A 26,497-nucleotide genomic window follows, 5' to 3' on the forward strand; every position below is an offset into this window, starting at 1 on the left:
CCTTTATTAAAAGAGAAGGGGGAGATGTGAGTGGAGCACAGAGCGCATTCCTAGCGGCTGTGGCTGATGCAATGCTGTGAGAATACTCTAGCTCCCAGAAGCCTCCTGGGCATAACCAGGAAGGAAGCTTGCCCGCTATAAGGAAGTGACTTAGCACCAACCACACAGCTCCCTGATCTTTTTAGCCATTGGCTATGAAGGACATGCTGTAACATCCTATTGACAGAACCCATGTATATAAGCTAGTTTACTTCCTGAATAAAGTGGATCTGCGTCACTGAAAAAAAATTTTCATTATTCCTTAATAGCTAATTGGTGTTCAAACTCCATCAGAAATGGCGCCGACAGCTCTTTGATTTTCGAGTTGGTTAATTTGAATCAGGAGTGTTCACTCACAGAGTGATGTCTGAGGAACCTCAGAGCTATGCTCAGTAAGCAGCAGCAGAGAGGAAGACTTGGACCACTGGCAGAGAAGGTGGCCAGAGGTGGGGAGGACCTGGGGTTACACATAGGGACCAAGTTGGGGGGGAAAGTGTTTCAGCTCTGCCTTTTCCCCATCATTGCATTACCTTAGGCAGGTTTCCCTCTCCTTCTGTACTACGGAGGCAGGATCAGAGCACAGGTTGGAAGCAGAGGGGCAGCTTCCAGGCAGAGTTCTGACCTGGTACCACTATGAGCAGATAGCAATGAGCGTAGCTGGTCTGTCCGGTCCCTGGAATTCCCCCTCCACACACACATCCTGCTCCTACCCGCCGTGGGCATCCATTGTAATACAGAGTGTCTGCCTCCAATAAATGATCCGGAGGTTCTTTGAATACCTCTCCCACACACACATGCAGCAACAAACACACACAGCAACTCACCTGGAGAAGCACCATCTGGTTAGACTTCCGCCCCTGTCCACAGATACATTTTACGCAGCAAGGCAGCTAGTGGTCCTGTGGGAACAAAAATGAGCCCAGAGGGCAAATTCTGAGACTGGCAAATTTGAGGGACTGCAGAGAAGGCAGAACTCATGGAAAATGAAAGAGGACTTTAAGACTAGAACTATAAATATGCTTGAAGAGATGACAGAAGATACTGAAAACATGACGCAAGAATAGGCGGGCAGTTCAGTAAAACAATTAAAAACATTAAGAATGAATCCTGCCAGACAGACAAAGACAAATACTGCCTGGTATTACTTAGAAGTGGAATCAAAAATAAAATCAAACCAAACCTCAAATCATCATGTTGTACACTTCAAGTATCTTAGAGTCTTGTTGATTATATCTCAATACAGTTTAAAAATTAACTTTAAAAAATAAAAAAATTGTAGTTATTAAATAAAGAATTCAGTGGATGGAGGGTGATGGGGAGGAGGTGTAAGGAAGATAAATGGTGAAGGTCAAAGACTTAACTCTAGGAATGTGAACACACAATATGGCGTACAGAGATGTGCTGTAGAATTGGGCACCTGAAACCTGGATGATTATGTTAACCAGTGTCACCCCATGAAATTCCATTAAAAAATAAATTAATGGAAATAATTCAGTGGATTGCTTAAAGAAGTATCTAGCAAATATATGAGCTGGAAGATTAGATTGAGGAGGTCCCCCAGGAAATGTCAGTATAGTATAGGGTAAAGAATGAAAAAAAAGAAAGAAAAGAAACTTGAGGAATCAGGCAAGTGTCAAAGTCTACTTGTTAGGGACAGCAGAAGAATAAAAGGAAAGTGTAGAAGGCCAATCAGTCAAACAACAATGACCAAGAATTTTCTAAAGTCACAGCTAGTCCATGGCAAGGCTAGGAATCGGCTCAGGGGACCTAGCTGGAGTACACACCCTTAACTGTTATTTACTGTCTTAGATATGCTATGTCAGCTGTCAGTCTGGAGGAGGAGAATTAAGTTAGGAATAAGGCCTAAAGGAGGAAACGTTATAAAATAAGTAGAATTGCCCTGGCCGGTTGGCTCAGTGGTAGAGCATCGGCCTGGCGTGCAGAAGTCCCGGGTTCGATTCCCAGGGCACACAGGAGAAGCACCCATCTGCTTCTCCACCCCTCCCCCTCTCCTTCCTCTCTGTCTCTCTCTTCCCCTCCCGCAGCCGAGGCTCCATTGGAGCAAAGATGGCCCGGGCACTGGGGATGGCTCCTTGGCCTCTGCCCCAAGCGCTAGAGTGGCTCTGGTCATGGCAGAGCGATGCCCCGGAGGGGCAGAGCATTGACCCCTGGTGGGCAGAGCGTCGCCCCCTGGTGGGCAGAGCGTCGCCCCCTGGTGGGCGTGCCGGGTGGATCCAGGTCGGGCACATGCGGGAGTCTGTCTGACTGTCTCTCCCCGTTTCCAGCTTCAGAAAAATACAAAAAATAAATAAATAAATAAATAAATAAATAAATAAATAAAATAAGTAGAATTGAGGAATACAGTGTCTTAGGAGTGGATATAATTTTGGATGTGTCAACTCAATGTGACTGAGATCCTTTATTTATTTATTTATTTTTTAAAATAAATTTTTATTAATGGTAATTGGATGACATTAATAAATCAGGGTACATATATTCAAAGAAAACATGTCTAGGTTATTTTGTCATTAAATTATGTTGCGTACCCCTCGCCCAAAGTCAGATTGTCCTCCGCCACCCTCTATCTAGTTTTCTGTGCCCCTCCCCCTCCCCCTAACTCTCTCCCTCCCTCCCTCCCATGTCCTCCCTCCCCCCACCCCTGGTAACCACCACACTCTTGTCCATGTCTCTTAGTGACTGAGATCCTTTAAACTCACACCAAAGCCCCCAACACACAGAAACCACAATCTTAGAGTTACTTCATCACTCTAATCCTCAGTTCCTTCATCTATAATTGGGAGACTACCTACATCAAAAAGTGGTTATAAAGATTAAATAACATAATACATGTAGAAGTCTGAGCATAGAAAAATAACTGTATGTGCTCAAATAAAAAAATAACATTTTTTTATTTATTCAAACTTAATATTTGTTGATCTATGCAACAGGAAGTAGACTACAGTGGTGAACAAAACAGATAAAAATCTCTACTGTGATGGAGCTTCTGGAGGTGGGGTCATAATGGGAAGAAAGGCAATAAACAAATGAACATAAACATATAATATAAGGTGTGGGAGTGTGAATGCTACCAAGGAAATTAAAGCAGGGTAAAGGCATAAAGATTGAGGTGTGAAAAAGTTCAGGACAGTTGGGATAGGTTTATCAAAGGAATGAAGTGAGTGAACAAGCCAGGAAGTGGCATTCCTGGCAGAGAGAAAAGCAAGTGTAAAGGTCCTGAGGTGAGAGAGTACTTGGCATGTTCAAAGAATGGCAGAATGTTTTTATGACAAGGGCAGAGCGACTTGAGGATACATAGTTGGGCGTTAGATCAGAAAGTGGCCAGGTCATTTGGGTCCTCGTCTGTTACTAAACATCCAGTTTCTCTCTTACCATTTGAAAACTTTGTCCTTGCCTGTTCCACTAAATCAGAGGCACCAATTATGGAGGGAAGGCGTGTGCCTTCTTACATTAGTAAACATCTTCTAGCCTCAATTTACTATGTCAGAAAATTCCTCTGCCTTCTAGTTGTAGCAAAAGAGATCTCAAAGTTAAGTTTCTTAGGCAATTTGCTTTTCCCTGTTGGCCACAGGAAGTATCTTTCCATCCTCAGCGGTCATTCCAAACCAGTCCTCTAATTGCCCTTGTCCAGGACCGTGGGAATTACTCAGAAATGTTTGAAGTACCAGAGCCAGTCACACTCTGAGTCACCCCTCAGTCCTGGGGAGGCATCCAGGAGGCAGCTGGGTCTTAAGGGAGGTTTTGATTTAGTGCTTTGGACTCTCTTACACAGTCATGCCCACATCCGAGGTAACCTTACCTCACCCCTGCAGGCTGGAGTGTCCGTGTTCTTTAGAAAGGCATCCCAAACACGACCTGATCTGCCCCTCCCCCGACAAACGCTGTTCCTTGTCGCTAATCACAGCATAAGATTACCTTCATGTCCCATATCACCCAGAGGGCTGTTTTGGCTACAGCTGCCTGTGTCAGAATCTAATGTACCCCGTTCTTGTTTTTACTTTCCATCGTTTCTAAATTTGTAGTCATTTGGAAGGCTGTCCAATTTTTACCTCCATAAATCTGGCAGTTTCTTTGCATTGTTATTAATCAACAACTTCATCTAGCTATTTAACTTACACTAAAAAATAGTAATAATGAACCCAGAACTAAGGAGACGGGGGAAAAGAAACGAATGAATTGCCACTCACAGGGCTCTATTTAAATTTGGTGTCTGAGACTACTAGAAGAGGAATCAGTGGCCTGTAGATGGGAATTCAGCTTTCTCCTGGTGGATATAGTTTCAGACACAGTTTTAGAGCTTTTAGGGCAGCTATGAATATTAGCAAACACAGTGCCAGCAAGAGGGCCATACCTGGACCAGCCCCTTTATCCTAAACACCGTCATCATGACAAGGTACACACCCCTTTGCTCCAAGTATCTTCCTTCTGAGGCTTGTGGAAAAGGACTGAAAAATGTGCAGGATGGGCAAAAGTAGGCTAAATGACCAGCCATAGTTATCTAAAAGATAAATCAAAAGTAAGGATATGAAATAATAACAACAATAAGGAGACAAATAATACAATCATAAATAAATAAATAGTACAAGAGTAAACTATGTTTCAAGTACTCACAACTGTAAATCTACTTTTGCCCAACCCCCTGAATGTAAAGAAGAGGAGGAACTGCCTATTTTTTATTCAGAAACGTCCTGGCAGTCTTGATTTCTTCTAATAGCATGCCTAATTGTACTTTCTTTATCTCTCATGAACAATGATTTCAAGATTCCACTCAGAATTTCTCTATTCCAGTTACTGCAATCTGACACTTGTTCCTACCATCATGACATAAAATGGCAACAGGCAGGTATTTCTGAGATTAGATGGGGATAATGACAACCATCATTTACCTACCCTCATGCAACTCCAAAGGTGTTGATGGCTCGTTGGCCAGCCATCTTAAATTTTAGAGCTGTGTACCAGCTGGTCCAGGTGGGGGTATAAACAGGAAGAAGAACAGTTTAGCTCAATTCATGGATGAGAGGTTCATAACTATTCTTAGAAATTAGGGTATTTCTAATCTTTTGAGGTTAATGTTGTGAACAGAAACAATTCTACACTCTCAGAAAGTGTGACTTCAGCACTAAACCAAAATCTCCCCTGCCCTGGCCAGATAGCTAAGTTGGTTAGTGTTGTCCCAATAGCCAGGGTTGTGGGTTTGATCCCCGGTTAGGGCACATACTAAAATCAACCAATGAATGTAGAAATAAGTGGAACAACAAATTGATGTTTCTCTCTCTCTAAAATCAATAACAACAACAACAAAATCTCCCCTAAAACCTGCCTGCTTCCTGAAGGCCTTCCCTGGATGGAGGGATGACTCAGTCTCACTTAACTTTAATTGTCTCCTTAAAAGGCCTTATCTTCAAATATAAACACATTAAGACTTCAACATAGGAATTTTGGAGGGACACAATTCAATCCATAACAGTAACATTGTCACCAGAATTATTTCCTATTCTGCATATACAAAGACCTCACCTTGTTTCTAGAGCACTGCAAATGCTCAGTGGATATTGGTTTTCTTTCCTCCGCCCTGTGTAACTTACCTGCATGGGTCACTTCCTTCTCCACACATGAGACCATCTGTGTACAGATGATGTTAGATGGTAACAGAATGAAAGGCAGGATTTCCAAGACTTCTCTTTGGTAAAAAAATTTCTCCCTTCTTATTGGTGTGGCTTCAGATGTCCCTCTGGGCCACTCTCTGAGAACTGACTTCCCATCCAAAGAGCGAGGCTCAGCCACAGTAGCCTGTTCTCCTTCAAGATCTCAGGTTGATAACTCAAGCCCTAGTCTCTTTCTTGGCAATCTGGATTGAGATTCGGTCTCTGTGAAAAGAGAGCAACCTAGTCTGCAGAGACAGAATGAGGTTGATGATGATATTAATAAGTGCTGTTGAGAGCTCAGTACTCAGGTACTGTTCTAAGGGTTTTTCACACATTAATTCATCATTACTACAACATGTAGTAGACATGTTCGTCATTGCCCCTTTTAAAGGTGAAGAAATTCAGGTGTGAGGGCTTTAGTTCTTTTCCCAGGGGTCACATGGCTACTGACCCTGGATATGTGCACAAGCGGAGGCCAGTACCCCCAGCCAGAAGGAGAAAAGCGGAGTACCTTCATGGTTCTCTGGTCTTCTCCCCTTCTTTCTCATAGATTTCATTCATGTTCCAATGCATCCTTTTTTTGGCTTGAACAATTAGAAGTGGGATTTTGTTCTTTGTAAACCAAAGGAATTAGTACTAAGACAATTGGTTCTACCAGATCTGTTGCACCCAACACTACATTTTTTTGAGTTTAACAACTATACGTGAATAAATCTGGAGACTTTTTTTTTTTTTTTTTTTTACAGAGACAGAGAGAGAGATAGAGAGAGGGATAGATAGGGGCAGACAGACAGGAACGGAGAGAGATGAGAAGCATCAATCATCAGTTTTTCGTTGCGACACCTTAGTTGTTCATTGATTGCTTTCTCATATGTGCCTTGACCGTGGGCCTTCAGCAGACCAAGTAACCCCTTGTTCGAGCCAGTGACCTTGGGCTCAAGCTGGTGAGCTTTTGCTCAAACCAGATGAGCCCTCGCTCAAGCTGGCGACCTCGGGGTCTCGAACCTGGGTCTTCCACACCCCAGTCCAACGCTCTATCCACTGCACCACCACCTGGTCAGGTGCAATGACTCTAATCCGTTACAAAGTGTTAAGTGTTTAATTCAAAATGAATTTAGCCCTTCAAGAAGAGATTTCAGTTGTAAAAGCCTCCTTTTCTAGATAGATGTTCCGCAGTAAGGAGTTGGTACATTCTTCATTGTCGTGTGCCCCACAGAGACATGGCGAGGAGTGGATGTGTGTGTTCCTATCAAGCAGGGGTGGGGTGGGGGGGAGCTGGAAGGCAAGGTTGGTGTTGAAGGGTTGGGGGAGTCAGCAAGCTGAGCCAGGTAGAAGGATCAGGAAGCTCATAGCCTGAAGACATGATTCAGTGGGTGTCTGGACCTAAGGTAAAATTAGTCGAGAGTATAATGAATACATAAAAAATGGCTATTTAAAAAAAAAAAGGCTACTTAGTAGTGTCTACGTTTTCTTTCTTTTACATCTTCCTGAAAGTACCAATCGTGTACAAATTACCCTTTCTAGAGTTACTTGATTGATATACATTGCTGTTGTGTAGAGCTTTTAAACAGTAGAGAATTGGTATAATGTTGTACATTTTCATTGGAAAAACTCATGATCTGCGTACAGCAAGTCTGCCTGGTGTACCTGACTCTGACATTGTTGCCCACGTGGTCAACTGCAGTTGCCAGAGGAGCAGGCACACTCTCTCGGGAGAGCAGATTCATCTTGCTCCAAGCAGCTTAAAAAATCTTTGACATTCTTTTCTGAAGGAAGCGACAAGGAAATAATTCATTTGGGGCCTAGGTTGGCAGGTACGGTTATGAGGGCCCTCTCTCCTTTGGCTCAGGTCAGGAAGTAGTCCTTTTGGAAGGCAGGGAGCCATTTCCTGCAAGATGGAGAAAAAAAAAAAAAGAAGAGAAATGTACTGGAGAGGTAATGACAGCTTGGAGGCAGGAGATGAGGTGGCCTTCAGGAATGAGGGAGTTGAGACATTAAGAAAGACAATGAAATGGAGATAGTATATGACATAAAGGGGTGCAGGCATGGCCGGCCTCTGGGAGACTGGAGAGTGACCCCAAATAAACCTTTCATACTTTATCTTATCTATGCTTCCACAAAACTCTGCTATCATTTTACCAACATTTGAGAGTAGTGCGATGTCCTGGCTTAGCCAACTTGGGAAAAGGCTGGGCTTTGGAATGCCCCATCACTTCCTCAAACTGAAAGTCCTCAAAGATGCAACCAGAGAGGAAGAAGGGGTGTTTTCTGTATCAGAAATGATTCTTACCAAGCAGATATCTTGACATTCTCTCTATTTTTTTTTTTTTTTTTACAGAGACAGAGAGTCAGAGAGAGGGATAGATAGGGACAGACAGACAGAAACGGAGAGAGATGAGAAGCATCAATCATCAGTTTTTCGTTGCGACACCTTAGTTGTTCATTGAGAAAGCTCTCATATGTGCCTTGACCATGGGCCTTCAGCAGACTGAGTAACCCCTTGCTCAAGCCAGCGACCTTGGGTCCAAGCTGGTGAGCTTTGCTCAAACCAGATGAGCCTATCCTCAAGCTGGTGACCTTGGAGTCTTGAACCTGGGTCCTCTGCATCCCAATCCGATGCTCTATTCACTGCGCCACTGCCTGGTCAGGCTTGACATTCTCTCTAAAGGGAGAACTTGCCCTGGCTGGGTAGATGCCGCTGGTTAGAGCGGCATCTTCAAGGTTGTGGGTTCAATCCCTGGTCAGGTCACATACAAGAATCAACCAATGAATGCATAAATAAGTGGAACAACAAATTGATGATTTTTTTTTCTCTCTCCTCTCACTTTAAAACCAATAAATAAAAAATAAAAAATGGGATAACTCATAATATCAAGGATACCACACTGTACCACTCTGGGGATGCCATTCACATTGTAGACTATTTCACTCCTGGAGTAGTGCTGTGTACTGTGTGTGTGCCCATACATGACTGTTCTATAGGATCATATAGCTTTAAAAAAAATCACTAGATACTAAGAAGTTCATATTCCTGGCAATTTCCTACTTTGCTTTTATTAATAAGAAACTCTGAATATGTACCATCATTAAAGCCCTCTTAAATTTGGTTTTCTAAAATGTTCTCTTCCTTTCCTTCTCTGTCACTTAATAAGTTTTATAGCTGTTAATAATCTAGGCTTATTTTTATTTTTTTCTATAAGTTAGTGGTTCTGAATTGAAGGGGCCAGGCATATCAGAATTACTTAGGAAATGTAGTCAAAATATACCTGCCAGATACATTAATGGGAGGACGAACAGGCAAATTCAGACATGTACACACACAACATAATTCCAGTTATATGAAGCCTGAGAACTAGCAAAACTAGTCTGGGGTGATCGAAGCCAAACTGGAGAGGTGTTACTTACTAAGAAGTCACACAAGGGACGTTTCTGTGGTGGGTAGACATTTTCTATACCTTGATCTGGGGTGGTGGATGTATCCATATGAAAAAGACATCAAGCTGTATGAACACTTAAGACCTGTGTTTTTTATTGACTGTGAATTATATCTCAATCCTGTCTAAAATACAAATACACACATACGGACATCCATCCAAGTTTCTACCTTAGAGCCAGGGAATAAAATGAATAAGCTATGGGAGTGGGGGTGCACAGATGATGTGTATTTTTATTTGTTTATTTATTTATTTAATTTTATTTTTTATATATTCATTTTAGAGAGGAGAGGGAGAGAGAGAGAGAGAGAGAGAGAGAGAGAGAGAGGGAGAAGAGACAGAGAGAGAGAATGGGGGGAGGAGCTGGAAGCATCAACTCCCATATGTGCCTTGACCAGGCAAGCCCAGGGTTTCGAACCGGTGACCTCAGTATTTCCAGGTGGAGGCTTTATCCACTGCGCCACTACAGGTCAGGCAATGATTTGTATTTTTAAAAAGCTCTCCATTTTCTTTCCCTCTGTTACTATAACCTGCCAAACATCCTATAAGAAGTTAGAATGAGACTGAGGATAAAAAGAAACAAAATAACAATAATAATTATATACATAGATATGACAAAAATCCAGTAGATCCCTATAGATCACCAGTTTTCTTAAGTAAGCCTGCGTACTTTTCAGTTTGCTTTAATTGGGGAACTGCTTTGTGTTGCTTTCAGAGACTTCAATTTTTAAAGGTATAAAATCAATAAATTCATGTGAGAAACACACTTGTATGTAATTTGAATAAGGCTTATAACCAGTTGAAATATTTGGGGGGATTTTTTTTTTTATCAAAAAGTTCCTAAAGAAAAAAAAAAGTTTCTGTAATTACAAAGCTCCGAAGTAAATTAATAGTGGTGTATTTGGGACTTTTCCTGTCAACCAAACTCCTGTTCACTCTGCATATTGAGGAGACTTGACTGTGGTGCAGACTTAGGAAATGGGTTCTTTTTTTCCTTTTTGAGAGAAGCTTGTGACTAGCTCTTACATATTTATCCAGAGAATGAAAGGCTCCCTGCCCCCCCCCCCCACTTCAAGTTGGATCTCCTATTTAAAAAAATTCTTACTTTCACTTTCTGTGACCTATTCTAAAGAAAGAGAAATGTGGCTGGTCAGATGTACTTTATGGGCTTTTAAATGAATAATGTGTTCTTTAAAAAAAACTTTAGAAGTAAAATCATTTAAATTAAAAACGAGTCTACAGGGTTAGTATTAAAATCTTAGCTTTTTTTTTTTTTCTCTTCCTCAATGAAACACTAAGCAACATTTCTTTTTGGAGGCAATGTAAGAACAGGACTTTCCCAAAACATCCTGGCTTTACCACTGAGCTTCCCCTGTAGGCATGCCATCTGCCTGGTATACATTCTTCCAAGTCCGGACCTGAGCAAGACCTCGTAGCTGAGCTCGTTCAACCTCACTCTGACCTCCATGTGACACTCCACTTGAGAAATAAAGTCAGGTCTAAGGTGAAGAGGTTTGCTCAGGGTCACGGGGCTGGTCAGAGGCCGAATCAGAAGTCATGTCCCTATGAAGTTCTTTGCTCATTCTTCTACACCACACTTGTCTTAGCCGCTGTGCTGGGAGTATCACGGAGAGTTTAGAGCAACAATTTACAAATGCCACTTTCTTTCCTCTAAGACCCCCAAGAGGCCTCCTATCTCAGGGAAAGAGCAGAAGCTTGGGTTTTACCTGGGGAAATACCTGCAGGTAGTTTTATATCTTTATTCTTAATCCTGTTTGTTCAAACGTTGAAGAGATAAGTAGCTTGCATTTTTGGGCCAGACTAGGCTCCATTATCAGATTTTCCTGTTGTGTGACCCTTGGTGAGATATGTAATTTCTTCATGCCTCACTTTCCTTATCTAGGAAATGGGAATAATAATACAGGGGCTCTGAGTGTTTTTCCACACTTCCTGCACCACAGTAAGGCATGCCCTAATTTTCTTTTGGAAATCCAGCAAATCCACATTGAAGCTATCTTAATTCCCTTGACATCCTCCTTCTATCCCTTTGGTGTCTTCTTTACTTGTATAGATCTGGAGATTGTCAAATACTCAGAGCAGTCAGTCACCACAGATTTGCACAGGATGGGTTCAATAGACTTTGCTTTTTGGTTTCCCGTTTCTTTTTCCAAGAGGCCCAAAATTTTTGTATGAGTTGTGGGACAGTGAAGTTATTCCGAACAGTATCTTCTGTGACAATGACTTCAATGAGCCCTTTCAACCTAAGAACGGTTGAAAGCACTGTGCTTGAATCCTGGTAAGGTAACAGATTATTTCTAAGGCATATTTCTAGTAATGTAAAGGACCATAGAGAAGAAATGTAAGTAAACTCTAATCCTACAGTTACAGAAGACAAAGCTTTCAGGATGAATACTGCTCAGTCATCCCATCGGTCACCAACAGAGGAAGGCCTAACAACCTGGGTTCCTCTCCGGGCTCCGTGCTTTTTCCATCAAACCCTCTCCGTCTCATTAACTCCACCTCCGAAAGCGCTAAGGAAGTTCCCTCCCAGTGCCTACCCCGGCAGGGTGGGGCGAGTTTGTGGCTTGGAAAGAACCGGGAAAACGACCTATTCAAACTCCCAACATGCATAAAGCTGCTTTTGCGATTCCAGGAGAGGAGGTGTGTGCGAGGTGGGCTAGGTGGATTAAGGCACCAGGTTCAGTACCCTGGGTCTCCGGGTGTCCTGGAGAGAGAACTCTGAGATTAGCTGCTCGGTTAAGCCACCTTATTATCTCCTGTGCAGTGGCTGCATGGGAGCATCCTGCTTTGAGGGTTCCCCTATACAGGACGGACTGTGCTTGCGCCGGGACGGAGTGGACAAGTTGCTGCTGCTGAACACCCTTGCGGTTTTCGGAGGTCTAGGTGGGATTCTTGCGTCTTCTCGCTTTCCGCCCCCGCTGGGAGCGGCGCGAGGTTGGTTTGGCTGTGGTCGTTTTTCCTTCGCCAATCCTGCGATTCTTACTCCAGGGAGTTTAGTCCTATCCTCCCTGCTCAGCCCCCACTTTTCCAAACGTTTTCCAAACCAGCCACGTTAGAAGTGCGCGACTTCTCCCGGGCCTGCAGAAGGAGCTCCTGCAGCCCGGCATTCCTCGGATTCCAGCGCCGTGACGTCCCCCGGGACCGCGCGCTTCCAGCCCCGGAGCCCGGGCTCCACGTCTCAGCGCTCCCTGCGCGCGCCCCCGCCCCCCGCTGCGCGCGCCCGGCACCCCCGTGCGCACTCCCGGCCGCATTCCTCCCGCCCCCGGCCGCGCGCCCCGCGCTCCCTCCGCCTCCCGGCCCCCAGCGCCGCCGAGCCGGGCCCGGGGGTGGGGGAACCGCGGCCGCCGGCGCCTGCTCCGTCCCCTCCCACTCGCACGGCCCCTTCCTCCCTCCTCTCCCGGCTGCTCGCGTTTCCTGCCGCTCGGGTTCTCCTGGTCCTTAAAAGTTCTTCTCAACTTTTCCTCCCCGATCGGGCGCAGCGGGCGCAGGCAGGGGCAGGTTGCTGCGCTCTTGCTTCCTAGCTGCCTGCCCTCCCTGCTAGGTCCTCGGGGAGCGGCAGACACAAAGTGGCCGCTGGCGGTCCTTCCCCTCCCTCTTCAGCCATCCTCTCCGGCCTCCTGGCCTCGTCCCCCTCTTGGGCGGGACAGCCCCAGGTTTAGGTGGCTCGCCTTTTCTCTTGCCCGGTGCGCCCCTGTGCCGACTCTTGTGACCGGATCGCGGTGGAACCCGCCCTCCCCTTTCGCCTTCTCCGGCTCTTTCACTTCGCCCCTCCTCCGCCAGCCACTGGAATCAATTCCTTGGGGAATTGGGGCTTCGCCGCAGCGGCGGGGGACAGCCTTTCCGCGCGGGACTCCAGGGCTCCGCCGGGGCCATGTAAGCAGGTAAGCGCCGTCTGGGGCGAGGGAGTCGGACCCGAGGCCGGGGGCCGCCTGGGATCCCCGGGCGCCTTGCGGATGACTTGGGCAAAGGCTGGCAAAACCAACTGGGGATCAGCGGCTCGGGACGCGGACCGGGCAGCGGGGCGCGAAGTGGCCGGGACTCAGGAGTTTTCTGTTGCGGTGAGAGCCGCCCGCTGTGAGGCGCACAGCTTATCTGGGGAGTTAAGGTGGAAGGTGAGAGCTGTCTGGAAAGCTTGTCGTTAGACCCACGCCTTCGCCCCCTCCTCCTTATTCCCTTCTTTTTGGGCATGAGAGAGGGCCTCGGAAGGGGCAGCTGTGATACTCAGGGGCTGGGGACTGGAGGATGGAAGACAACGACATTGCTGTTGCTTCATCAGGAGAGGAACAAGGCTCCCGACCCTTCCTCTACCCCCCAGGGGGACAGGATCCAGGGAGGGAGTCAAGTTTTTATGCCGTCCCACTAGGCCCCAGCCGTGCCACCAAAGTCCTGGGCTTCTTGGCCCCTACTTGGGTGGTCGGGCTGGCTCAGGGCAAAATCTGTGGCCACATAATTTCAGAATAGTTCTCCACCTCAAACTTGCAAACTTCTGTGAATTAACAATTTCTGAGGGTGGTGTTAATACACTCCCTCCCCTTTCTCCCTGGCATGACCCCTGAATCTGGGTTCTGAATACTTGTAAGTGGGGCTTCCACCTGTTTGAAGGAGCAGGGACCTAGCTCTGCCCCTACCTCTGTTTCCCTTTTCTTTCTGTTCCTGTACCCCCGCACCTACAATTTAAGGAGATTGTGGGGATTTCAGGAGCTGACTGTGGCAGGCACTTCGTGAAGATGGAGTCTCCAGGCTGCGGGCTGCGTATATGGTTAGTGTTCCCACCAATGTGCTAATTTCTTGAAATGCATTAGTTCTTTCATTCATTCAGCAGACCTTGGAATTGAGCTTCTGCTCTATGCTGGGAACAAGGGATACAAAGATGCTATAACAAGATCTCACTGCAGCCTCCTAGAGGAAACCCACCAGCCAGTGAGGAACTGCAGTGTTGTGAGAACTGCCAGGAGAAGTGTGGTCCTGAGGTGAGGGGTTGAAGTATGCCCTGAGCTCACCTGGAGGAAACACAGAGAAGAAATAGCTTGTGCAAAGTGAGAGGCATGCAAAAAACACGTGCAAAATGGTCATACCTATGTGGAGGCGGGAGGGGATTTAAGGCCACTGTAACAGGGACTGAATTTTTTTCTTTTTAATATATCAGAAATTAAACTGGAAGCATGTTACTCACTTATGGGAACCAAATATCTTCCAGAGGAGCACTGTTCCTCCTTTGGGCATACCTTCATGCCTGATGCTATTTCTACAAAGAGGAGCAGTTGTGTGACCATCTAAGTTTTAATTGACACTAATTGTCCCATGCTGGGGTTTCATTAGAATGGTGTTGATCCCCTTGTAAAGGGCAGCTTGACTGCCTTAGGTGAAAATACAGCAGCATTTACAGACGCCAGTATGAAAGTTACCTATGTTTTGGTGATGGGGTTGTTAAAAGCTTGGGCCATAGAAATGATTGCCTTACCGTGTGGGAGCTGGATGGCATGGTACTTTTTCCCCTAGTCGGAATGGTGCCATGCTGTGCAGAATGAGTTTATGTGGTGTGTCTCTGTGTTTGTTAGAGTATGCTTGGCTGCTTTAAAAAAGTCGTTAATGCTTCAGCACGGTTGTAAGGACTACTTTTCCTTCCTCTGAAACTTTATAGAGACTGAGTATCTTCTAGCAGGTTGTTTGTAACCTAATGGTCCAAGATTCAGGAGAATCCTGCCTGGATGAGTTCCGTCTGGTGCTGTAGCATTCTCTGCGTGGTTTGCCTTTCAAGGGTGCCTCTTCACTGGGCTGAAGTGGCGTTGTAGTATTATTCATAGTGGCTGAGTCCTGGCTGGGTGGCAGAGGGCCAGCCTTCAGTGACCTCGGGCCAGTACAGCAGAGTGGGAAGAGCCCACTGACTTCCTACAATTTGGGTTGTTTATCTGGGCCCCTCCACAAACACCTTCTCTTATCTGGACAACAGCCCCCTGATGGGGGCTTTCCTGAAGGTGTGGAACGTGCATGACAGAAAAGGAGACCAAAGAAAAGCTCGTTCTTGCTAATTCCGTGTACTTTCCCGGCTTCCACCTCTGGCTTAAACACGGAGGTATGAGTGACACTTCAGTTATTCAGGTTTGTGCATACTGTGTGGGATGGGCAGCTGTAATGGAAAGAAGTTAGACTATTTTCATAGGGAAGAATCTCAAGAATTCAGAGAAAAATCAGAATTTGTAGGAGAGTTCTTACCTGTCCTGAATGGATGGGCCAGGGGATCAAGAACTATGATCACCCCCCCCCCCCCAGTGTTTTCCAGCCTTATTAAGGGTTTATGGTTCTTTGCTTTTCAAATGGGAAGCAAACATCAGCCCTTTGATTGCTACTGTAGCCCACCTGGGTTTCATGTTCTTTTTCACCTCCTAGCCTGCATTTGAACTTCTTTGCATAGTTACCAAGTGCTGTGTGGTTTTTGAACTCACTCGAAGCCTCAGAGCAGTGCTCTGCATTTTGTTAGAGATAAGGCAGAGGAAAAGAGATAAGATGAAATACTTAATTAGCCAATTAAATTATTGCTGCCTGCTCTGATTAAAAAAGAACGGAAAAACAAGTTTTGGTAAAAAGGAGGTTAAGATTAATGTCTAAAATAAGACTGTGATTCCTCCTTATGACTGAATTTACCTTTGCCCTGCCTGAGCCCGAGGGAGAGCTTATTGAGTGGTCCAAGGGGGTGCGTGCCAGTGTTGCAGTTTACCTGGCTATCAGGGTGCTGGAGAGGGGAGCCAGTGGGTGGGAATGCAAGATACGGCTAGGTGTGCATTCTAGCTCTGTGGTCTTTTTAGTTGTGTGATGCCGGAAGAACTTCCCAGCCCTTCAGAATCTTGAATTCAATCTCAATCTCTTTTCATCGACATGATGGGGCCAGTAGTCCCTTACTTGGCAAAATATTTGTGGAGAATTCCGTGTAATGCTATATGCCCCCCTCCTAACTTAGGGCCTCACACAGGGTAGGTGTTGGGTCAGGGATGGCTGTGACTATTTATATGTTTGAGGAGTTCGATGTGGCCATGAATGTGCTCTTTGTGCCATTTTCCTTCCAGCAGCCTGAATTCACATGTGTGCCAACATACACATAAAGCTTTGTCTTTGACCTTTTTTTTTTTTTTTTTGGTCTATTGGCTCAGAGCAAACGTGTTGGCTGGCAGCTGCCATGTGGCCCCTCCTGCAGGAGGAGGTTGACAGTTGCAAGACCAGGCAGTAGGGGAGCCTTAGGAAGGAAAGCTACTTAGAGAAAGGATGAGAAAAGGGTCCTTTTCCCTGTGTACTATTTACTTTAACAAAGGTCCAGGACTTGCTATAAGGAACCCGGTATTTCTGTTACTGAAACCCAGTTAATTAAAGAATGTTCAAATAAATCTGCCTGCCATTAGCAAGAAGGCAGAAGCTTCACAAACGAAGGTCTTTGCGACCTGATTTCCTTCTTTGAAGCCCAAATGTAGAGTCAACTTCAACACCTCTCCTGGAATGCCAGCCTCAGGATCCTTGAGCGTTAATGTTGCCTTTCATCTGAGAAGCCTAAAGTGTTTAACAAACATTAACTCCTTGATCTTCATATCATTCTCCTGGGAGGAGGGAACATTAGAAGAAAGAGCAACTCAGAAAACATCAGTCGGGCAGGTGTGTAGTATGTGCTCTTGAGTCCGAGTGGATTGTCATAGCCGAGAACTGGTTAAGCTGCATGTAGTGGGCCAGGAAGGAGGTTGAGGGGAGAGAGCCTAGGACGCAGGCAGATCTGGCTGGGATTTTTGCGACGAGAAGGGAGTGGAAATCCACATTGCCTGGACCAGCCATGCCTTTGCCATACATTGCATGCATGCTGATTATGAAAAATAATCTCTGAATTATTTATAATTCTGAATGAAAGGATATGACGCAGTACTTGGGCATGAGAGTTACAGTTGCTAAAGATAAAAGGTAATGGTGACTCTAAGTACCTTTTTGTGGCACAGGGGTGGTTATACGCCTAAGTTGGATTATAAATGGCATATTAACATTGTTTTCATTTCCTTTCCCTTTTTTCCTGTTGGTTCTCTATTCCCTGGCTTGGATTTGTCCTGCTCTCCCATCAGGCTTTTGTTTGACTTGCTTCAGGGTTCTTGCTATCGGAAAAAACATACTGTGGCCATTCTTAGATCAATCTTGTGTGTAAAATTTGATACGCGGCTGATTTAGCTTAGTTCCTTAGGGGACTAAATTAGGCTTATAATTGGCTTGACCCGGAGGCCTGCTACATATCCTGTAACTCTAGGCGGCCATCCCATGAATGCTTGATGTTGGTCAACAGGGAGGTGCCTGGGGAGAACATGAGAAAGGGACCGACTGGAGCTATGGCATCCGCTCAGAGGCAGAATTATCCTCCTCACATTTGTGGCATTTGAGATTTTTCGTAGAGTATAGGAAGCGGCACTGGGTGGACGACTGACATGATCTAACTTGCCTCCTAAGTCTTTAGCTTCGGGGGGGGGGGGAATCACTCATTGTAAAAAATTAGCAAAAGTTCCTAATGCTTATTTTTTAAAAAGTTTTATTTGGCCCTGGCCGGTTGGCTCAGTGGTAGAGCGTCGGCCTGGCGTGCAGAAGTCCCGGGTTCGATTCCCAGCCAGGGCACACAGGAGAAGTGCCCATCTGCTTCTCCCCCCCACCCCCCCTCCTTCCTCTCTTTCTCTTCCCCTCCCGCAGCAAGGCTCCATTGGAGCAAAGATGGCCCGGGCGCTGGGATGGCTCCTTGGCCTCTGCCCCGGGCGCTGGAGTGGCTCTGGTCGCAACAGAGCAACGCCCCGGAGGGGCAGAGCATCGCCCCCTGGAGGGCAGAGTGTCGCCCCCTGGTGGGCGTGCCGGGTGGATCCCGGTCGGGCGCATGCGGGAGTCTGTCTGACTGTCTCTCCCCGTTTCCAGCTTCGGAAAAATACAAAAGTTTTATTTTATTGATTTTAGAGCAAGGGGAAAGGAGAGAGAGAGACAGGAAGAAACATTGATCTGTTTCTGTATGGGACCAGCAACCTTTGCGTACTGGGTGTATGCTCTAAGCAACCCAGCTGTCTGGTCCAGGGATCCTAATGCTTATTTTTGCACAAAACGAATCCTTTACTAACACTTAATTTCCTCAAGTCTTTGGAAATCTGTCTTCTGGGAATTCTTTCACACTCCATTCCCCTCAAGTAATTCAGGCATTAGCTAAGGCAACAGATCCCAAAGGCCTCTGAGCATCCGAATCACCTGCAGGGCTTGTTAAAACCCAAGTGCTGTTCCCCATGCCCACCCCCGCTCTGACTCAGTAGCCTGGGTGGGGCCTGAGAATTGGAACTTGGTGATGCTAATAACACTGCTGGTCCTTGACCAACTGCACATTGAGAATCCTGGAGCTAAGGAATCTCATTCGGGTCCATCCTTCCCTGTCCTCGGGGTCGGTATGGTAGTCACTTAAGTTTCTCATTTAATTGGTTGGCTGAGTCTGCTCCTGGTGGTTTTAGAGCTCTGGAGAGGCCGGGAGTCACTCAGTGGCCGCTTATCCCTGCCCTGGCCGGTGAAGAGCTGAGTTAGATGTTTCCATTTTAGTGGAACAGCTTGGCTGTCAGCTCCAATCTGGACCCCTCTGCTTGGTTACAAAAGATTTGGTTTATCTGGTACTTCCATGCATCTGGGTACCCGATTTATATGCTGGATTCTACCTGTCTCAAATTGAGCTCACTAGTTTCTTGGCATAAAATCTGCTTCTGTGTTAGGCAGTGACACTGTCATCTATTGAACCAGCACGGAAGCTAGGCACTCGGTACTTCTTCATGTCACTCTTGGCACCCCTGACCTCTACCCTCAAACACCAATTACACACCCTTAGATCGTTTGCGTTTCTGTCTCTAAAATATCATTAATTTGCTTCGGTTCCTCCATCCCCATTGCCTCTTGAGATGGTTCAAGAATTTCAAAGGCTGTGTAGATATTCTTCATCTACTTTTCCAAAGGGTTTTTTAAAAAACACAAATCTATTTTTTATATTTTTAAATTCTTTTGCTTCTTATTACCTGTATGATAAGGCTTCTTTACCCTGACTCTCTTTCCATTCTCCTCTGCTTCCCTCTCGCCCTGTCTCCCTCCCCCCTTCACCCCGGGTGGTGGTGGATTCCGCTCTCCTTTGTTCTGTGCATTCCGACCCACAGTGCCCTCTGCCCCTTGCTGCCCATTCAGCTAAGGGTTCACCTTCCCTGACACCCCTTCCCGCTGCCAGTTAGCATTCCTTTCTTCGTAGCCCCGTGGCTCTTTGCTCTTACCTACATTGGAACGTTTTATCTTGCCATGTTAGCATATCTATGTTCGTCTCCCTGTTTCCTTTGCTGAATTATAAGCGTCTCCCTATGGCATTCACGTTTCACGTGGTTCAGAATCAGAATCTCCACCCTGTGTGGCTGGCGGTGAGGCAATCGGGTGCTCACTCCATCCCGGTGTTCCCAGCGCTTGAGATGCTTTATTAAATCCTTCAACAGCCCTGCAAAGTAGGTACGGTTACCGCTATCTTGCAGAGAATGGAATGGAGTCAATTTTTTTTTTAAAGCGTTTATGGATCAATGAATGAATGCATTTTTGAAATGCTGACCTGAGCATCTAGAGCAGGGGTCCCCAAACTACGGCCCGCGGGCTACATGCGGCCCCCTGAGGCCATTTATCCGGCCCCGCCGCACTTCTGGAAGGGGCACCTCTTTCATTGGTGGTCAGTGAGAGGAGCATAGTTCCCATTGAAATATTGGTCAGTTGTTGATTTAAATTTACTTGTTCTTTATTTTAAATATTGTATTTGTTCCCATTTTGTTTTTTTACTTTAAAATAAAATATGTGCAGTGTGCATAGGAAGTTGTTCATAGTTTTTTTTATAGTCTGGCCCTCCAACGGTCTGAGGGACAGTGAACTGGCCCCGTGTAAAAAGTTTGGGGACCCCTGATCTAGAGCCTAGCCTGGTTTGGAATTTCTTATTGACTCTCTAATAGGAGGTGCAGTGCTCTGTGCACATTACACCGTGTTAATGACTAGGTGTGATTTTTAGAAATTGAGCCGATGTCATTGCCGTCATTTGTTGCGCACATCTTATTTATTCATTTGAGGAGATGAATCACATCCCCAAGTGGATACTCTGGTTCTTAACGTTGTTTTGCTTTGCTTGGATAATTACAAAGATGTAATAGTTTCTTCCCTGATTTTTCAAACCTAGGAAACCTTGCGGATCAAGGAAGTGTCACTCTCACGGAAGAGTTAAGAAGTAGGAACATTTGGGGATGAGGCATGAAACAAACTTGTTTTCTCAGGTTTAGATAGATTAGAACATGCCTAATTTCATGGTTATGCATTATTTTATATCTTAGGTTAGAAAGGAAAATGTAGAAATACTCAGTATTCAACCTCTGAGTTACCAGTTTTTACATGAGAGAGACAGATACCATCCATGGCATCATATCTCTGCAGACTTGCCAACCTGCCCTTCGCCATCTTAGACCTGTAATAAGCAGCACTGGTATTGCTGTTATTCCCCAAATCACAAGATGGGCTTGCTTCATTTTTTTTAGTTCTCAAGTAAAAGCAGTGAACGCAGACCCTCTGCATGCATGAAAGTGAATTGGGTGTGAGTTACATGCGTATACTATATGCATTTCTCCACAAATAACGCCCAGACGCCTCTCTGGTTTCTTCAGATTTATGTCCCACTGTTCTCCAGGGCTCTGCCAAGCTGCAGCTGTTTCCTGAGCAGACCCAATAATTTCCCACCTATGTTTATGCTCTTTCCACGCCCGGAGATCCTGACACTCAGCATTGCCTGTCAAAATGTCCCTGGAGGCCCACTTTGCATGACACTTCTCTGGGTGCCTTCCCTGACCTCGCTCCCAGGTCAGGCCCTTCTGCCACTTTGCTCTTGGCATGTCCCTCTTTGTGCTCTGTGTCCCAGTTAACCGGCCTCATGCCCCTCATTAGCCTGTCAGCCACCGGGGAGCTGCCACCTGTCTCCCTCCTCCCCACCTCTCTCCCAGCGCCCTGCAGACTGTCACGTTGCTGCTGCTGGTCACCGGGAACCGTTCATTCGGGCCTGTCTCTTCCTTGCCCCAGGAATGCCCTCCTCCGGGGCCGAGGCTGCCTCTTCTCCCTTTGTTATGACAGTCCTTCAGTGAAGACAGCTCTCTCAACATCTTTTTGTCACCTGTCCCACTGCTATCTCCTGTCCCATGGCTGCCAGTGCGGGGACCAGACAGACCACCCCCCCGACACTCCAGACTCCCAATTTAAACAGTCTGAGATTCCCTCCTGTTTGAAATCATTCTTGCCAGGTTATATTGGTTAGAGATACATTTGTCTGTAGTAAAAGTTAAAAGGAAATGTCAGAAGGATAAAAACCAGGTACAGGGGTTGGGGTGGAGGAGGTGAAGACAGAGATGTAGTGTGTTATTTCCTAAGCTGGGTGATGGGAACATGCATGTTTACTATATTCTCCTGTATGTCCTTCATAGGTCCAACATATTTAATTCTAGAAACACAGCAAGTTGCCCACGTTTGACTGCAGACTCCGCAGCAGAGCATTCCTGGCTCTGCTTGCAAAACTCTGTTCCCACCTAACTTAACTTTCAGCCTTGGCTGTCCTCTCTTGGCTCTGTCACCCTTCTCCAAACATTTCTCACAGTTGAAACCTGTGGGGTTTTTTCCCTCCACTGATTTGAGAGAGAAACACTGATTTGTTGTTTTACTTACCGTATTTCCCCATGTATAAGATGCGCCTTAATTTGGGGACCTGAATTTTGATTACTTAAAAAAAAAATTTTTTTTTATTGATTTTTAGAGAGAGAGGAGTGAGAGAGAGAGAGAGAGAAGGAGGAGGAGCTGGAGGCATCAACTCCCATATGTGCCTTGACCAGGCAAGCCCAAGGTTTCGAACCGGCAACCTCAGTGTTCCAGGTCGATGCTTTATCCCACTGCGCCACCACAGGTCAGGCGGGGCCCGAATTTTGGAAAAAAAATGTATTACATAAAATTATTGAACTCAGGTTTTATTCATTATAAAATTCATACAACTTCTCATCACTGTCAAAACTCCCATCCATTAGCTTGTCCTCATCTGTGTCTGATGACGAATCACTGTCTTCAACAATGAACGCAAAAACGAGCGCAAAAAAGCGGGAAATGCAAGTAAAAATATCTACAACCACTGTATAATATGCACCCAGATCTTAGACCACCAAAATTTCAGAAAAGGTCTTATACATGGGGAAATATGGTACTTCTGCATTCATTGGTTGATTCTTGTAAGTGCCAGACCAAGAATCAAACCCTCAACCTTGGAGTTATCTGGACGACACCCTAACCAACTGAGCTACTCTGCCAGGGTGGATTAATGGTTTTTTAAAAAATTTTTTTATTTATTCATTTTTAGAGAGAGAGGAGAGAGAAGGGGGAAGTAGCAGGAAGCATCAACTCCCATATGTGCCTTGACCAGGCAAGCCTGGGGTTTTGAACCGGCAACCTCAGCGATCCAGGTCGACACTTTATCCACTGTGCCACCACAGGTCAGGTGGATTAATGGGTTTTTTTGTTTTTGTTTTTTTTTTACAGAGATAGAGAGTCAGAGAGAGGGATAGATAGGGACAGACAGACAGGAACAGAGAAAGATGAGAAGCATCAATCATTAGTTTTTTGTTGCAACACCTTAGTTGTTCATTGATTGCTTTCTCATATGTGCCTTGACTGCAGGCCTTCAGCAGACCGAGTAACCCCTTGCTCAAGCCAGCGACCTTGGGTCCAAGCTGGAGAGCCTTGCTCAAGCCAGAGAGCCTGCACTCAAGCTGGCGACCTCGAGGTCTCGAACCTGAGTCCTTCGCATCCCAGTCCGACGCTCCATCCACTGCCCCACCGCCTGGACAGGCAGGTGGATTAATGTTTTTAATAGAAGCAACTTTATTATTATTTTTTTTTACAGAGACAGAGTGAGAGTGAGAGAGAAGGATAGATGGGGACAGACAGGAATGGAGAGAGATGAGAAGCATCAATCATCAGTTTTTTTTTTTGTTGTGACACCTTAGTTGTTCATTGATTGCTTTCTCATATGTGCCTTGACCGTGGGCCTTCAGCAGACTGAGTAACCCCTTGCTCAAACCAGTGACCTTGGTTCCAAGTTGTTGAGCTTTTTGCTCACACAAGTTGAGCCCATGCTCAAGCTGGCGACCTCGGGGTCTCGAATCTGGGTCTTCTGCATCCCAGTCCAGTGCTCTATTCACTGCGCCACTGCCTGGTCAGGCTAATTGAAGCAACTTTTTTAAGGTGTGTCCAAAAAAACTTCAAAGCAGATTGAAGGGATTATCTTTTGGGTTCACTATCTGAAATATGGACTGTACATCGAATGGCTTTCCACTTGGTTTTTCTAATTCAAACCCATGATTTGGTTTAGAAATGCTTTTGCTCTTTTTTTTTTTTTATGTTAAGGTGATGGTGATGGTTGGGTGTTCTGGGTTTGTTTTGTTATTTCACCCCTCTCCCCCACACCCATCACCACAGTGTGTGTTGATGGTTTTGCAGTGGTGTTGGAGGGTGTGTGTGAGTCTAGGTTTAGAAGTTGATCTGGGTGGTGAAGTGTACCACGTGCTGTAATGGTGACTTCTGCCATCAACACTAGTTGCTCTGGGATGGAGAAGCAAGACATCCATTTAGATGAGAGGCAGCAGAGTTTATTTTTGTGGCAGACGTGTCCCACTACAGAGCTATAATAACCGTAATGAAGGAGGATTATGCTGTATTAGGTTTATGAAGGGTGTACTAGTCTGTTACCAGGGTCAGTGGTGACAGCTCAAGCCAGCAATTAGGTTTCATTAAAGACTCCAGCGGGCAATTAGCATCTGCTTCTGCCAATGAGATCCTATGATCTATATTAAGCATACTCCTTTTCATTCTGCATTTTGTAAAATGGGCTTCAGATGATGAAGGCACACGTGTCTTTAGACCTACGCAAGTCTCCAAATCATCATTTGAAAAATGGGGCAGAGACTTTTAGAGTCCCTGCGTTTAAATCTGTGGGTTATACTAACTGACATTCTGGGTGATTGTGCTGTTTAAAAATCTGTCAATATTAAAAAAGATCCTGCATATTCTTTTATTCAAGGGTAAAGAATTTGTTATGGAATATTATATAATTATGAGATTTATGAGGGGGAAAAAGTATGACTGTTGTGAAAGGAATTAAAACTCCGAAATAATGAAATGACACCTACCAGCTTTAATTATATTCTTTAGAAAATTATTGTTTACTTAACAGGCATCTAAAAATAAAGGCTGGAAAGGATGGTTTGTGCTGTGCTTCTGAGCAGCTGTTTCGGTTGTTTTCAAACCGAGGCTTATTCTCCAAGTGCCAGGTTAGGTATAAGCGTGTATGTCATGTCCCTTCATCCTCGTGAATGCATTCAGATATTTTAGCTTTCTGCGTGAACATGAAGTGGATATTTACACTTTCTAAGTTATTTGAAGACATTTCCTCCCTCCTTCCTTCTTCCCTACTCCAGTCCTTGCTCCTTCGTTCTTTCTCCCTTTCTCCTCTCCTTCCTTCCTTTATAATAAATTTTCTCTCGTTTGGAGGATTCTGGTAGGAATTACTGTGTACATATTCAAGATGGATGTTGGGGATGGTAAACAGGAGAAATGTGCATCACACTGGGCCAGACATTTGGTGCAAAGGTGTGTAAAGGGTGTCTGTTTCTGTGGGATAATTAGGGCGCTCTGGTCTCTCTATCTCAGGGGTCCCCAAACTTTTTACACAGGGGGCCAGTTCACTGTCCCTCAGACCACTGGAGGGCCGGACTATAAAAAAACTATGAACAAATCCCTATGCACACTGCACATATTTTATTTTAAAGTAAAAAAACAAAACGGGAACAAATACAATATTTAAAATAAAGAACAAGTAAATTTAAATCAACAAACTGACCAGTATTTCAATGGGAACTATGCTCCTCTCACTGACCACCAATGAAAGAGGTGCCCCTTCCAGAAGTGCGGTGGGGGTTGGATAAATGGCCTCAGGGGGCCGCATGCGGCCTGCGGGCCGTAGTTTGGGGACCCCTGCTCTATCGTTTGATTCTCGAGTTGCATGATTATTTTTCTCATTGGTAGACTGATAAAATGGTAACGACTGAGCATCGCAGCTTGAATTCTGTGTATGTGAACGTATTAAAGACTCCCAAGAAATCTTGCAGTAAACCAAAGCATGTCAAAACCGAATGCATTTTAAGAAGGACCTATTTTTTTATTTTATCTGGTCATGGAACTCATCTCTAGGGATGTGAATAGTATATAGAACGCTTTCTTCAAAAAGCTTGATTTAGAAGGTTCCTGTAATAGAGACTTTAAATATTTAAAGTCTTCATTAGCAACCAGGCTAACTTTATTATTATTGTTATTATTATTATTATTGGATTTTGGGAGGGGCAGAACAGAACAAGAGCAAGTTTAAAATATCAAGAATTTATTTGTAAAACCAATTTTCAGGGAAAGTTTTAGGGACAATAAACACTCAGTCTAACTTCCTGTATTTATAATATGGTGAAGAATAATGTTCAGATTAAATGTGAGGCACTACAAGAACGACATCTTTCAAAGAAAGATCCAGATATAGTCAGTAGCCTGTCTTATTGAGGCCATAGGCCGTGGTTCATGACTTAAAAACCTTGATTCTTCAAATTCTGGCCATCAGCGGGGGCCAGAAGCCATAGCATTGCCAAGAAGCCAGCAGGTGGGCCAAGGAAGTGTAAATCACCTAGGGCTCTAGACATACAATTGCAATTATTTTATTAATAGCTGCCCCTGTTGAAGTTGTTTTGTGTAACTGGGCATTTAACAAAGGCATTGTGACTCCAGCCTGAATAGTTTTTCCGCAGCCTCTCCATTTTCCCAAGCTAATTTGCTCAATATTTCCTTCATCCATTTTTCCCACTCCCATTTCTGACCTTTTCCAGAGGAGAGCTTTCATGTCTGGGAACTCCTTTTCCTCTCCGACCTTTCCACTCATAGCAGTCTTATGAAAGATGGTATTTTTATCTGTCGTTTTACCCTAGAGAAGTATAAATGTTAAAGAGGTTCTTTGCTCAAGTCCCTCAGGCAGTAAATGGAAGCAGTTCTCTCTGACCCCCGTGGCTCAAGTTCTACCATGACCTGAGGCCAGATGTCTCTGCAGACCAGGAACATCTGTCCTTTCACGCTTTTTCTTTTGTCTTTCCTTTTATCCACCATCAGTTTGTTTCATCAATGCATTTTAATGTTTTGAAGGTGGGGTTGTATTTCTGTAGTCATAATCTTTAGAAAAATAAACTA

The 26,497-nt window shown here is 45.1% G+C and overlaps 1 protein-coding gene across 3 annotated transcripts in view; it reads left to right on the forward strand.

The window, feature by feature from the left end:
* The first annotated feature begins 11,768 nt into the window (after positions 1-11,768).
* Positions 11,769-26,497, forward strand: part of PTPN14 (protein tyrosine phosphatase non-receptor type 14) — a 172,624-nt gene continuing 157,895 nt past the window's right edge. The window contains exons 1-2 of one of the 3 annotated variants that reach the window (XM_066261369.1): positions 12,500-13,038; positions 13,837-13,916. The gene's annotated coding sequence lies outside the window, so the exon portion shown is untranslated. Of the gene's footprint in view, positions 11,798-12,499; positions 13,039-13,836; positions 13,917-26,497 lie in introns of those variants that run through there. The other 2 variants (XM_066261371.1, XM_066261367.1) reach the window with 2 other exon arrangements.

Source organism: Saccopteryx bilineata, chromosome 2 (genome assembly GCF_036850765.1).
Source record: "Saccopteryx bilineata isolate mSacBil1 chromosome 2, mSacBil1_pri_phased_curated, whole genome shotgun sequence".
Lineage (NCBI taxonomy): Eukaryota > Metazoa > Chordata > Mammalia > Chiroptera > Emballonuridae > Saccopteryx > Saccopteryx bilineata.